This window comes from Orcinus orca, chromosome 12 (assembly GCF_937001465.1).
Source record: "Orcinus orca chromosome 12, mOrcOrc1.1, whole genome shotgun sequence".
NCBI lineage: Eukaryota > Metazoa > Chordata > Mammalia > Artiodactyla > Delphinidae > Orcinus > Orcinus orca.
In genome coordinates, this window is record NC_064570.1 from 76382900 (window position 1) to 76398983 (window position 16084).

Below are 16084 nucleotides of genomic sequence, written 5' to 3' on the forward strand. Positions count from 1 at the left end.
GCCACAAAGCTATACTATTGAAACATAATTTTTCTCTTTACCTTCATTTCTACTAAATCTAGCTAAATTAAGACTAATTTGTTCAAAATAAGTTTGGTTTCGTTAAGCATGGCCTGATTGTTCACATAGTGTAATTGTTCATATAGGCTTTTTCAAATTGGCTGCACTGGAACTTTTCATTAGGAATCTCAGATAGAACTTTTAAAAGGCATTTCAAGGCCAGGAAAGTCATGCCAATGGCTTGCCTTCAGATTCTGCCTGTGATATCTACAGAGTGGGTAAATTTGTCTCTTTTCCAGGTCCCCAAAATATCTAGTTTTCTGCACATGCCAAGAGATATTCTTTTCCATTCACCTGATAAGGTTGCTCAGAACCCAAGAGTCTCCAATGTTTGGAGGAACCAGATGGAGAGAAAAGAAAAATATTATAATTTTATCCACAGGTATAAATTAGCAAACTGTTGTAAATCATAAGTAGCTTGAGGAAAAGGGCTTTTCTATATCTGAAAAACAAAGATTAGAAGCCAGTAGTATGTCAGACAAGTCATAAAATTATAATCATATTTAGCAGTTCATTTAATCCCATATAATTAATCTCTGTTCTGTTTGAGTCCAGTTTTTCCATTAGTTTTTTTGTCCTTGCCTGATGGTTGAGGATGATAGTGATAATTTCAAGAAGTTTGTGAAAGTTTTGTTAATGCTAGCATGATTTGTCCAGTGAACTGGGTGCCTTAACCACTGGAGACTGTAGAAACTATACTCCAAGTGAGAAACACATTTTCTAACCTTTCCTTTTCATTGTCAAGGCATCAGTCCTGCAGCCAGGGACGGCTTTAACCCATCAAATATAAAAATGAGGTTTATCTAGGAGCCAGGAAAAGCCATGCAACCATTTTAGATTTCCCATAGCCCTAACTATCTAATTTACAGCTATTGTTTATTCATTTTAAATTCCCTGACTTAGGAGTAAACCGTTTCCATGCTACAATGGCATCAGGATGGCAGAAGTCTGACAATGAGGGGAAGTCCTAAGAACATACAAAATTCTTTTTTCAAAATACCTTTTTCACAACCCTTTTATCACTTTCTGGATTCATATTAATATGCCCCATATTTTTTGCATCCAGAAACAACCTACTGTAGGGCAAAATTGTTATCATCATTTTTTTCCTCAGTAATATCTCCATTCTTTGTATCTTCTCTCGCTGGCAATACATTTCCTACATGCTTTACACACTGAAATGTTTCCCTTCTCATTTTAGTAGCTTTAATTATGTATTATAATTTTTAACCTTTTAAAAAAACCTTAATCTCTAATGAGAACCAAGAAGAAAACAGTTGTGAACTGTTTGTCATATTGGCATTCTCTGATTAGCCAACTTAAGAACATATTCTATAAACATGCATTTTCCCAAAGCACAATTTCTTTTTTCTAAGTGGTACGAGACGTGTCTAATAAACGCAAACATCTTTAGTTTCCCTCTTGCAAGAAGCAAAGGTAGGTAAATTTAGATTTGTTTCATTTGTAAGCACTTACTTTTCTTTAAGCCAATCAAATAGAGCTCATTTACGAATGAACCTCAGCAATATTATTCAAAGACAAAGACGGAGGCATACATATATCCAGACAGAGATATCATTGTTTCATCTTTTTATATTTCATGAATCAGGCATTGCAACTAAACTTTTAATTAAACAGTCAGAATAGTCAAATTTACACATTTGATTTTAAAAGGCTTCTTTTTCTTCCCTTCTTTTTTTTCCTCTTGGCTTGAAGTTCTACTAATTAACCCAAGGCTGAGGTCCCAGACAAAATGGGCTGTGTTTGTACTTCAAGGACATGATAAGCGTTAATTTCAAGTTTTCTCCTAAGAATATCTTGTTCTCTCAGGGTCACTGTTATGAAAAAAAAAAAAGTATTTTATTCTCTGACTGCACATGAAAAAAGGACCAGTTTTGGAATTTCAAAAGAGTTTCATCTCAACAAATTTTCTCCAGAGTCTAAAGAATACTGTGACCACACGGTGTTAAATTATTTTTTCTTATTTATAGGTTTATAATTATAGGTTGACCAGTCTGCCAAAATTTTCCCTAGAGGGCTTTCAAATGGAGTCAGAGAAGAAGGACTTCCCATGTTGAGTCAGATTAAACACTCTCAGGCAAAACCAAAGGCAAACCAAATCCTCGCCAGCCAAATGGAAGCCACAAACAAAAACCAAAACCCAAAAAACCCAAACCAAAACAAACAAACAAAAAACCCAAACAGCCCAATGCTCAATTGACTTCCAAGTCCCGCTAAGCTCATGGCCTTAGTCCAAGTGGTACCTTACAAATGGGATCTAAAAATTCCCCAGCAGGGAAACAGAAGTTTCCCTGAATAGACAAGGTTGAGGGGCCTCAGTCAGAATGCACACCGGGAGACTTACTGAAGTGCTGGCGGTGGTGTCCTGATGTCCCAAATGCTAACTTTCTCCTTCCCCAAGATATTTGCTCAGAGCAGGAAGTCCAGACCATTGCAGGCAGAAGGAGAGGAGGGTACCCTCAAGGAAAAGGGGGCCCTGGCAGCTGTTAGGGCAGCCTCTATCCTCTCCTTCATCCCCACCCCAGAGCTCTAACTACCGAGAAGGCAGTCTGGGTATGATCCGGGCACAGCCCTACGGCAGGGGATCCCTGGCAATCTGGCCTCCAAGAGGAATCCTCCAACCCTCCACTCTCCCAAAGGAGGCTGGCGTAGAGAGGAACCTCGGAGTGTCTGATCAAGCTGAGGGGCGAGGCGGGGATGCCTGCCCATGAGTTGATCCTGGCCAAGCCCCCAAAATTCTGTTGCAGAAACTCAGACTGTGTTCACTGGTGCCTAATAGAAACACAGAGACAGAGTTTGGGTGAAGTAGAAAAGAGCAGCCTTTACTGCTTTGCTAGGCAGAGGAGGCCACAGTGGGCTAATGCCCTCAAGACTGTGTGACCCACCCTGGAGGGGGTAGTGAGGAGCTTTACAGTGTTCAAGGAGCAGGGCTGTGCAGCTCGTCGACAATTCTCAGATTAGTTGGCCTCAAGGTGAAGTTTCAAGCATCATCAACCTTCTGGTTTCAACCAGTCTAGGGTCTGTGTTCTTGTGGTCAGTAGTTTTCATCTGGAGGGGGTCTGTTTCCTGTAAAAACAACGTAGTAATCTACATCAGGCCTTTATCGCCATCTTTCAGGGAACTGTGAGTTTGGTGATTCTGCTACGTGGCAGATGTTTTGCATCTTCACTGTCCCCAGTCATTAACGATTGAGTCAGCATGTTACTTCAAAAGACAAGGACACAGGGGCTTGTACAAGGTTTCAGAACTACACCTTTCCTTGTGTGATAGGTGCTGTAATAATACTGGATTCGCAATGGAAATGCTTATGTAAATAATAGCATACTTCCCAGCTAGGTCTGCCCCAGTGTTTTTCTCTAAGAGTAGCATAGTGTTTTGCTTATATTTCCACATGCAGGTGGTCAGACCTGCTTGGTAGAGAGGAAACCGGGTCACAGGGATGACTTAGGTTATCGACACGGAGACCTACAACTTAGCCCCGTGAAATGTCGCCCTTCGGTGAGATGCCCTCTGGCACCACGCACGGCATGTCACGCAAAGGGAGTGGGGTTTGGTCGTTGTTTGGTCCAGATCAGTGGCCGCTCTCTCGTGGTTCTCAGTCCCTTAGTATTTCTGCAGTGTCAGCCGCATACAGAATGCTTTCCTTAAATTCTGTCCCCTGAGCTTCAGACACTTTAGTAACGTCCTAAATAACTAAGAAGTGGAAAATGGATGCACAGGGATTGGTGTTTTCTGACAAGCAGCTGAAAATAGCCTGCCATCAAGATGTGAAACCCAACGACGAGTCAATGTCAGTAATGTGGAGTAGCAGGAACAGGTCAATGAGAGCATGGGCCTTCCCGTGCCTGCGGCTGAAGGCCAGAAGCTTGCACACCTACGGAATCCTAGGACCCGAGAGATAGAAAGGACTTCACAAGTCAGTTACAACCTTCCAATTTCCATACAGACACCCCTTCTGCATGGCCTGAGCAGAAGGTCATCCAGGATATCCTGGAACACTTCCACTGAAGGAAGAACATGTAGGTGCAGCGTCTCTGCTCCCTGGAGCATGACCCCCCAGAACTGTATGTGATAACTGAGACCAAGGGATCAACTGCACAGAGTTTATTGCATTTTGAGGGGTGGAAAACTCCATTTGTAATAAACGGAGTTAAAACTGAATTATTGAGGCAATGACCTAATTGATTTAAAAAATATAGTTAAAAAAAATACAGCTTTAAAAAAAAAATACAGCTTTGCCTGAAATACATGGACTCTTATACCTTGTATTATTTGAATTAATCACACTTTGTTTTCTAAAGTAGCATTATAAATAGAAACAATTCCTCTTGACTTCTAAAACCCCACCTTGTTTTTCAAAGCTGTTTTTAATTGACACAGTAAAGAAATACATTTTTAAATTACATCTTGGTACATACACACACATAACTGAAATGCAAACAAAAGCATCACAGAATAATACTCACCCTTAGCATCACGCAGTTGAAGGTTTTCTATTATTTACTATTCTATTCCACTTTTTTTGTTTTGTAAAATCATCAGCGCTTTAATTTTTGCTCACACCAAGTGTACATTCTCATTCTAAGTCAGCTGTGGTTCTGCTACACATTGTCTTCACCCAGGACCTAAGACGATGAAGCAGATTCTAAGCAGAGCATTGTCCTTTCTTCTGGTACATGGAGAAACCATATGCTGGTCCTTAAGGCTTCTTCCTACAAATGAAACACATTCCACTCACTTACATTGGCCAAAGCAAGTCAAGACACGTGGCTAAGTCTGATGTCTTCAGGTTAGGGAGACATAATCCTTCTTCAGAGATAATTAGCAGATATTTGTGAAAAATAGTGTTTCCTACTTTTGAGCTTTACATACATTCATGATTTCTTATAAATCTTAAAGCCATGTTTATAATAGGTATTATTCGCCCTATTTAAATGATGACAAGAATGAGACTCATAGACCATAGAACTATTAAATGACACAGCCTGGATTCAGAGCATATCTGTGATATATAAACCTATTCTTATAACCTGTACATTTTTTAAATCACATCCCAGTAGACTGAGATTTCTTTTACAAGATATCCCCAAACCTAGCAATTATAGTAAGAAAACACAAACATTAATAATATTCCTGGGCTTCCCTGGTGGCGCTGTGGTTGAGAGTCTGCCTACTGATGCAGGGGACGCAGGTTCGTGCCCTGGTCCGGGAGGACCCCACATGCCGCGGAGCGGCTAGGCCCGTGAGCCATGCCGCTGAGCCTGCGCGTCCGGAGCCTGTGCTCCGCAACGGGAGAGGCCACAACAGTGAGAGGCCCGCGTACCGCAAAAAAAAAATAATATTCCTATTCTATCATTTAAAAATAACTATTGTCCAACCACTGTAAACGATTCAGCTCTGCAGTCTGAAAAACACTGTTCTATGGATGTTCAAAGAGGTTCAGAATGTGGAAAATGTCTTTGTTTTCCATAATGACTAATTCTAAGAAAATAATATTGCATTATGAAACTAATTTAATTACAGAGCCATGAGATACCTGGAATGGAGAAACCAACACTGTATTCAACTCTACACACAAGTGTTAGTTAAACCTATTTCAGAAAAAAAAAAAAAAACCTGTCTAAATTACAATAGATTTATATGTGAGATATCTTTTTAAACAACCATCATAAGAATGAATGTAAAGGAATACTTACTTTAAAAATTCAAATTGCTAGCAACTGTCTGTTTTTCCTTTAATTATTTTCTTGACAAATACCTTTGAATAACAGTACTTTCTAGATCTTTTTGAGCACTTTTAATGGGTGAAGTTTTGTTCTAAGTGCTTTATGTAATTTACCTCGATTAATCCACACAACAACTTACAAGGCAAGGAATATTGTTACCTCCATTTGACAAATATGAGAACAGAAGTTAAGTAAGGTGCTTTGGTCATCCAGTTGGTGAGTGAGAGAGTCTGGGTCACACCCAGGCTCTCAGGCTCTAGAAAATATGTCCTATTTTTCTAATTATGAAAACATATAAAATAACATAAAATTTACCATTTTAACCATGTTTATATGTGCAGTTCAGTAGCATTAAGTGCATTTACATTGCTGTGCAATCTTCACACCATCCACACCCAGAACTGTTTTCATCTTGTAAATCGGAAACTGTACTCATTAAACAATAACTCTACATATTCCCCATGGCAACTACCATCCTACTTTCTGTTTCCATTAATTCAATTATTCTAGGTACTTCATATGAGTGGCATCATACAATATTTGACCTTTTGTTACTGGCTTATTTTACTTAGTATGTTTTCAAGGTTCATCCATGTAGTAGCACGTATCAGACTTTTTTCCCTTTTTAAGGCTGAGTAATATTCCATTGTGTGTATACACCACAATTAGTGCATCCATTCGTTTACTGACGGGCACCTGGTTGCTTCCACCTTTTGGCTATATCAATAGACCTGCTATGAACATGGGAGTACAAATAACTTTTCAAGTTCCTGCTTTCAATTCTTTTGGGTATATACCCAGAAGTGAAATTGCTGGATCGTATAGTAATTCATGTCTTAAATTTTTGGAGGGACTGCTATTCTGTTTTCCACAGACTTTGGACCATTTTATATTTTCACTGGCGGTATACGAGAGTGCCAAATTCTCCTAGTCTTTACCAACACTTGTTACTTTCTGATAGGTTTTTAGGTTTTAGTTTGTGTTTAATACTAGCCATCCTATTGAATGTGAAGTTTTTGTCTCCATCTGGTATTTCTCAGAGATGGTTTCTGTTGATTTATTTTTTTCTTTGAATAGGCCATACTTAACGTTTCATTTTATGTGTTGTGTTTTTGTTTGTGTTGTTGTTAAAAAATGGACATTTGAATCATTTAATGTGGTAACTGGAATTTAGAGAATTTCCCTTCCCCAGGGTGCTGGGGGTTTCTCATTCTCTTTTTTTGTTTACTTGTTTTCTTGTTGTAGGGTTTTTCTGGCCAACAATAAGCCTGAGGTGTAAACTTAAGGCCTTAGGTCTTTTCTGAGTCTGTACCTTTCCCTGGGCATGTGCAAAGACTTTCTAAATTCCCTTGTATATGTAATTGCTTTTGAATGTCTTAACCCTTAATTGTCTGGCTCCCAAAAGAGGAAAAAAGAGAAAAATGAAAGGGGAAAAAATACAGGCACCGGATCTTTAAATCCCCTGAAAGTCACTTCAGCAGGAAGGGGAAAGGTTTGCAACAATTTCTGCCCATCTCTGTGTCTGAACTCCACAGTCAGAAGCATCAATCAGCAGTCAGAAAATGGATCCCCAATATTTGGAGGACAACATCCTTATTGCCCACCCTGACTCCCACAAGCTGCATGAAAACTGCTCAAGGAACATGTGTATGGCTGCCTGCCATGTGGCTGTGGGATAGGGGATAGGTAGCTGTAACTGCCTTGCTGCCCCAAGATCTGAAATTGACCAAAATAAAGGGTTATTAATCATCCAGGACTTCCCCTAGATGTTGCAAGCTTTTAACAGAGTCCACAGTTCCAAAGCAGTTACATCAGACAGATGCTGACATTGTAATTGTTGTCTACGTGGAAAACCAGATTCCCGGTCCTTCCTGCTCAGGCATTTTAACTCTCTAGAGAGTACATTCTTAACTACGACATTCCTGTAGCTTTCTTTTTTCCCCTTCCTACCAAAATTTGCTAATTGGAGTCCTTATACAAGGGATACATGGGATAAAGGAATAATTGTCTGGGCATTACAAAATGAATTAAACTATGGACTGCAACCCAAGCTCAAACTTCTCTGTTAGTCTGGGAGGCACTGTAGTTTCCTAGAACCTGTTCCTGAGACACTACTGCCTTCCAGTCATTCCTTCCTCCTAGAGTTAAAATATGTCTTGCTATGCAAATGATTAAGGACATTGACTCATTTTACCTAAAAATTTCCTCATTTTACCTAAAAATTTCAGGTCCAGTATTCATTTCCCTTTCAACATCACAAAAGAGTCTGGGTGATAAGGAGAAGGGGAAGGTCTTCCTCAAATGGTGAGAACCTTTGAGTATAGTTCTGTGGATTCTGTCTCCGTAATGTCCCTCTGTCCCCCTTCTCACCATGGCAACTACTAGGGCTGTCCTAAGTCAGCCTCCCACATCTCTCTCCTTAATTATGTTATTTGTCTCCCAACTGCTTTCTTAGCTCCACTCTCTTCCCCACTAATAAATCTTCCATACTGGTACAAGTGTGATCTTTCAAAAACATATATCTGATCATGTTACTCTTCTGCTTAAAAACTGTGTTTTGGGGATATGAACACAGATATTCACGTGGTGTTTTCTTTGATCGCCACAAGCTGGATGCAGCCTTACTCTCCATCACTGGAGACATGGGTAAGAGATATGCTGAGAAATACAGCCCAGTGACAGTTTCCTGTGGTAAAAGGCAGAGTAATTAGGTATATGTAGCCATCATGGTAGATTTTCAAAACTGTGTTGAAGGAGAAGAGTAAAAAACAGAATAAGACAAACAGAAAAATGTCATATATGTATACATAAATCACATACCCAAAGATATTATCTATGCAGCATCCTTGAAAAATGTTTAACTTGAATCTAACCGTGAAGGAACAATCAGAAAAATTAAATACATGTGCCTTCTAGAAGAAAGCTGGCCTGTGCTCATCAAAAATTCAATATTATAAAAAATAAAACAAAAAAGTCTGAGAATAGTTTTAGATTATAGGCAACTAGAGGAAGACTGCATGAGCTTTCAATTGCAGTGTATGACCTTTGAAGATATTCTGGATCAGAAACACCAGCTATAAAAGTCATTATGGTATAATTGGGAACATTAAAATGTGGCTGTCTATTAGTTAATAATATTGCATTAATGTTCATATCTTTAGACGCTATAATGCTATGGGAGGAAGTTAGAATTGGCACAGGAAGATGAAGGGGAAAATTGAAAGAGTTGCCTTGAACCAATGAGCAGGATTATCCCAACACTTTGCACCTGAAATTCAGCTAGAAAACATATAAACAGACAGTAAAAATCTCCTGGGGCCTCAAGCATGGACTGTAAGTCCCTTAGCATTTTCCATGAATCTTTCAAGATCTAGCATCTGTCCTCTGCCAATCTTCTATTCCACACAGTGGGCCAGTCCAACGTACAATGATCCCTGTAGGCAGCTATGCTCATTCATGTTTCTGTTGCTTTCCTCATACTACTTTCTCCAGTGAAAATGCTCTTCTCCTTTTCTTACATAGCATAATCTTACTCATTTTTTCAGACTCAAGGACTAATTAAAACTTTCTTACCTCCCTCTCTCTCTTCTGTCACTTCTTTGAACTCTAACCTACACATACACATGCATACACACACAAAACTTTCCCCTTAATGCTATCCTAGACTCTATAACTTATTTCCTCTGATCCGTTGACATGTCTCTCTAGATTGATATTCCTTTAAGGTGGAGGCCATGTTTTATTCACGCTTGTTTTCCAGATGCTGAACATAGTGACTGATGGGCAAGTATTCAATAAATATTTGTTACACAGATGAATTGAGGAAGGAAGAATATCATGGTCTCCTTACATGCTCAGGCTGCTGACAAGAAAAGTAAATTATTTGCAAGGTCATCAAGCGAACAAGTGAGATCTAGAACAGACCTCCCTGATATAGTGCATTATGTAATCATACTGTCTTCATTCATTTTCAAACATTTATTGGCTGTCCACAGTGTCCTCAAAATTGTTCATGGATCTGCAAATACAAAGAAATGAGTAAGATGCAATTCCTGTACTTGGGTGTCTTAAAATACAGTGGAATCAATAAAACATACCATGTATTTATAATAGTGCAGGTAATATCTTGAAAGAAAAAAAAATGTTTGAGAGGTTTAGAAGAGAGGATAGTCTAAATTTAATGTAGGGAAGAGAAAAGTTTGAGAGCAAATGTTTGCAGAGATCTTAAAAGATGCATGGAATTTAGGCAGGTGGGGAGAGAAGGTAAGGAAAGAAGAAATAGTGAAGGGGATTCTGCAGGGCAAGACAGACCATGGTAGAAGGTAGGTGAAGAAGAGGGAGTGAATACCTCTCATCTTTTCCCTCCTACTCTATTCCCACGGCCATCGTTGCCTTAGTGCAGGACCTTATTATGTCTTGTCTGGTTTACTGGTTGCTGTACCTCCAGACTGCCTCCATTCCCCATATCCAACACTCTTTATTTTCTACTCCACCACGTGAATTAGGTCCCAAATGCAAAAATCACACTAACTAATGTTTTGTTTAAGATCCTTCAAAGAGTCAATTTTCCCTTTAGGTTAAAAGTCGCACACCTTTGCTTATCATAGAAACTTGCTCAGGATTTCCCTGCTGCCTCCGGTCTAGTCTCAACTCCTGCATATTTCCTACTGGGACCTTACATATCATGCCAACCTCTTGAATTTGCCTGAACATCCTAAACTCACTGTCCTATATCGTAACACATATTGCTCCCATAGCCTGGCCTGCTCTCCATTCCCTCTCCTTTTCTTTGCTGTCCCAGTTTTCATTCTCTTTTAAAGCAAATATTTACTGAATGCTAACTATGTACCAGATATACATCTAGATGTAGAGACACAACTGCAAACAAGATGCCTGTAGCTCCTCTCCTCATGGAGCTTATGCACATTGTCCTTCACAAATATGCACTTGTCCTCACCCAAGTGAAGATTAATGACGTCTCCTTTGTGCCCCCAATAGCACCTCCTGTTTAAAAATACTTTCCTGTTTTCTGTATTGTATATATTGCATTATAATTATCTGTTTATTTTGTCACAAGGATTGTCTTTTTTAACCTCTGGTTTCCAAGCATCTTAAACATTTAAAATAAATAAATAGGGCTTCCCTGGTGGCGCAGTGGTTGAGAGTCCGCCTGCCGATGCAGGGGACGCAGGTTCGTGCCCCGGTCCGGGAAGATCCCACATGCCGCTGAGCGGCTGGACCCGTGGGCCACGGCCACTGAGCCTGCGCGTCCGGAGCCTGTGCTCCGCAACGGAGAGGCCACAACAGTGAAAGGCCCACGTACCGCAAAAAAATTAATAAATAAATAAAAAATTTTGTGTTTTTTAAAACTATTTATTGAAATGTAGTTGAATTACAATGTTACATTAGTTTCAGGTGTACAGCAAAGTGATTCAGTTACACACACACACACATATATATATATATATATATTCTTTTTTAGATTCTTTTCCATTACAGGTTATTACAAGATATTGAGTATAGTTCCCTGTGCTATACAGTAGGCCCTTGTTGGTTATCTATTTTATATATAGTAATGTGTATATTTTAATCCTAAACTCCCAATTTTTTAAAAATTAGGAATTTGAGAATGAAAGTTTTGAAGTGAATGAGTGAACAACTTATCTTTGCTAAAATTAAAGCCAGACACCTGCTCAGTATCTAGTCCCCCTTTCTCCACACTGACAGAAACCTGAATTGTGAGAGTGCCAATTTACCTAGATAAAAACTCCTTTGTCCTTTCCCTTGAAGACTAGGGTGACCAATGTTAAGTAAAGGAAAGTTGTAGAGTGAGGTCTCCAAGATAGGTCTTTGAAGGGGCTGACTCTGCCAACCTATACTGCCATTTACCCCCAACCCCTTCCTTCTTCTCTCTCTCTGGAAACCACCATCTTGGAGGTTGGAGCTGAAGCCACCATCTTGCTACCTGGAAGATGAAAACCATGCTCTAAGGGTGGTGGAGAAGGAAGATGGAGGGAGGTTGAGGCACTGACCATATCATAGAGCCACTGCACTCCCTCTGGACTGCCTGCCTCCAGATTCAAGGGAGAAGGAAATACTTCCCTATCTCCAGAGAAATCAGATAGGAGACTGGAATGATACTTCGAGAGAAAGACAACTTGATTGCCAAGTGGTCTGGTGGATGGTAGAGAAGAAAGCAGCTACAAAGAAGAGCCCAGATTTTAACTGAGGGAGCAGCCAGGGAGAAATCAAAGACAAGATGAAGAAAGGAGCTAAAAGCGTTGAAAGTAGGTTGGAAATATTGTCAGAATTGAGTGGAATTTTATTTGGTAAGGCAGACTCGAGGTTATTTTGGATAAACTGGTATTGGGAAGCCAGTGAGGTCTCCAGGAGGTGACGTCTATGAGGATAAGAGACATTTGAGAATGAAGCTCACAGAAAAGTCTGGATTCAAGCTTAATGGTTAACACTAGATGTTACCGGCAGGAGACTCAAGAACCAGGAAGTGGATCCAGCTCTGGTCCATGAAGAGCAATGTCATGAAGAGGCAGCAGGAAGAGGGGAAGCCAGAGATACCATTTTCAACAGGAGAACCAGAACTCAGTATCACATAACAGCATGTAACAACAAAAGCGGTGTTATGTGTGCCTGTAAACACTTCAATAAACTTGGTAATATTTGGATCGTAGGTTCTTTGAAAATTTAAGCTAAAGACTCTAGCTTAAAGAATATTTTTAATTACCCCATTTCCTAGCAAAATCTAGTACATAGTTGGCTCTGAAAAATTTGCTATTGTAATTTTTGTTGATTCACCCAGAATAGGGGAAGGCTCCATGCTTTGCAGACAACGAGGCGCTTCCCGGTATTTTCAGACTGCTGATGCTGAACTTTGCACATAAGTTGCTCCCTTCCTTAGAATACTTTAGAAGTGAGGTATAAATATTTAAGAAAGGAAAAGGTTATACTGTGCTTTCCTTGATTGACATAACCGAGGAAGGAGAAATTGAAATTTTAAATATATTCTCTACGCTCTGCCTTTAAATCAACTGAAATAACTTCAACTCCAATCACCGCTAGGTTGCTCTGGGAATCAGTCTTTCCTAAGGTGACAACTAAAGTAACATGGATTCTATAATATTATTTTAATACATGACTAGATTCTGAGAAAAATACCTTCTCCCAACATAACTGTAAGAAATCAGGAAATGTTAAAATAAGCAGACTGCTATAAAAAAGAACCTGACTTTTAGCCACAACAATTTCCCTCAGCTTGTAGATAGGAGAAATCTTTCCCTAAAATGGTGTGAATTGAAAGTGAGCGTTTTCCAGCCTTGTACCATAAAGAATAATAACCACGGAGCCCAAAGTATATATATCTTTATTAGTAATAGGGACGTTGAAAACTTGCAAAAACCGTACTTAACAGAGGTTCACATGTTTTCTGCATCATAACCCATTCCTCTTTACAAGCTCATCTGTTTTTGCACAGAGCTGCTATCCTGAACCCCTTGGTGCCTCCTGGTATTATTATCAACCATCAAGTTATTTCTATCATTTCACATGTTTGCCTCCTCCAGTATCTCTGAACTTTAGCTCTATTATAATCTCCATGATAGAAAAGACAATACACGAAAGTATGAAGATTTCATCTGTACTGCAAAGAGACCACTGTTTGTTTTATTTTTTTTCTCTTTTGCTTAAACCCTTGGGTAGCAGTACCATAATTACTGAGAAATTTCTATTGATCTTTAACTTCAAATTTCCTGAAAGTATTTGGTAGAGTTATTTGGCGTTTCTTCATTCCTGTGGAGCAGAAAATAAGAGCCCAGAGTTGGGTTTAAATTTGTGTTCTTCCAATTACTGTCTCTGAGACGTTAGGCAAGTTAACTTTATCAATTTGCACCTCAGTTTTCTCATATGCACAATGGAGACAAAGCAATACTCAGACTAGGAGTTTGGCAAGAATCAGTGTACGTAAAACCCTTTGCAGAGGCAGTTGCTGGATCAGAGTAAGCCATCACAAAATTTTAGCAATTGTTCTTTAAACATTTATAATAATTTCTACTCATAAAGTATATATATATATATATATTTTTTTTGCAGTGGAAAACAGAAAGAAAAGACCAAACAGTCCATTGGTCAGTCCCTAGTCATGTTGACTATGCTATGATAGTGATGCCTCTTCTGAAACACTTCATATTCAAAATGTTCAACCATATACTACTACAGATAATTCATAATCCAAAACAAATGTCCACACAGAAAACATGCTGTGAGACTATCATTTTAATTTCTAAGCAGAAGAAATCTCAAACCTGAATATTTATTTCATTTATATTTATATTAAAAGTTGTTTTCGGGCAGAGTAGAAGGATGTGAGCTCACTCCCTCTTGTGAGAGCACCAGAATCATAACTAACTGCTGAACAATAATTGACAGGAAGACACTGGAACTCGCCGAAAAAGATATCCCACATCCAGAGACAAAGGAGGAGCCACAGTGAGACAGTAAGAGGGGTACAATCACGATAAAATCAAATCCCATAACCGCTAGGTGGGTGACTCATGAACTGCAGAACAATTAATTATACAACAGAAGTCCACCCATGGGGATGAAGGTTCTGAGCCCCATGTCAGACTTCCCAACCTGGGGGTCCGGTTGGGAGGAGGAATTCCCAGAGAATCAGATTTTGAAGGCTAGCAGGATTTGATTGCAGGACTTCAACAGGACTGAGGGAAACAGAGACTCCACTCTTGGAGGGCACACACAAAGCAATGTTCACTTCAGGACCCAGGGGAAGGAGCAGTAACCCCATAGGAGACTGAACCAGACCTGCCTTCTAGTGTTGGAGGGTCTCCTGCAGAGGCAGAGTGTGGCTGTGGCTCACCATGGGGACAAGGACACTGGGAACAGAAGTTCTGGGAAGTACTCCTTGGCATGAGCTCTCCCAGAGTCTGCCATTAGTCCCACCAAAGAGCCTGTAGCCTCCAGTGTTGGGTTGCCTCAGACCAAACAACCAACAGGGAGGGAACTCAGCCTCACCCATCAGCAGACAAGCAGATTAAAGTTTTATGGAGCTCTGCCCACCAGAGCAACACCCAACTCTACCCACCACCAGTCCCTCCCATCAGGAAGCTTGCACAAACCTCTTAGCCTCATCCACCAGAGCGAAGACAGCAGAAACAAGAAGAGCTACAATCCTGCAGCCTGTGGAATGAAAACCACATGCACAGAAAGATAGAAAAATTGAAAAGGCAGAGGACTATGTACCAGATGAAGGAACAAGATAAAACCCCAGAAAAATAATTAAATGAAGTGGAGATAGGCTGAATTCTTTTTCTGGAAAAAATGATAGTGAAGATGATCCAGGACTTCAGAAGAAGAATGCAGGAAAAGATTGAGAAGATGCAAGAAATCTTTAAAAAGAACTAGAAGAATTAAAGAACCAACACCTAGAAGAATTAAAAAACAAACAGACATGAACAAAACAATAACTGAAATGAAGAATACACTAAAAGGAATCAATAGCAGCACAACTGAGTCAGAAGAACAGATAAGTGACCTGGAAGACAGAATGGTGGAATTCACAGCTGTGGAACAGAATAAAGAAAAAAGAATGAAAAGAAATGAAGACAGCCTAAGAGACCTCTGGGACAACATTAAATGCACCCACATTCACGTTATAGGGGTCCCAGAAGGAGAAGAGAGAGAGAAAGGACTCAAGAAAATATTTGAAGACATTACAGTTGAAAACTTCCCTAACATGGGAAATTAAATAGCCACCCAAGTCCAGGAAGCACAGAGGAGTCCCAGGCAGGAAAAACCCAAGAAGATACATGCTGAGACACATAGTAATCAAACTGACAAAAATTAAAAACAAAAAATTATTAAAAGCAACAAGGGAAAAAATGACAAATAATATACAAAGGAATTCCCATAAGGCTACCAGCTGATTTCTCAGCAGAAATTCTACAAGCCAGAGGGAGTGACATGATATATTTAAAGTGATGAAAGGGAAGAACCTACAACCAAGATTACTCTACCCGGCAAGGATCTCATTCAGATTCGATGGAGAAATCAAAAGCTTTACAGACAAGCAAAAGCTAAGAGAATTCAGCACCACCAAACCAGCTCTACAACAAATGTTAAAGGAACTTCTCTAAGTGGGAAACATTCAGAACATTCTAAAATTAGAAAAGAGAAAGAGAGGGCTTCCCTGGTGGCACAGTGGTTGAGAGTCCGCCTGCCAATGCAGGGGACACGGGTTTGTGCCCTGG

The 16084-nt window shown here is 39.7% G+C and overlaps 1 long non-coding RNA gene across 1 annotated transcript; it reads right to left on the bottom strand.

The window, feature by feature from the left end:
- Positions 1-1633: 1633 nt before the first annotated feature.
- LOC117201448 (uncharacterized) lies at positions 1634-5818 on the bottom strand. The gene is made up of 2 exons (XR_004483466.2): positions 4548-5818; positions 1634-3147 (listed from the first exon to the last, which is right to left on the bottom strand). It is a non-coding gene; the product is annotated as an uncharacterized LOC117201448 (long non-coding RNA).
- Positions 5819-16084: the final 10266 nt, after the last annotated feature.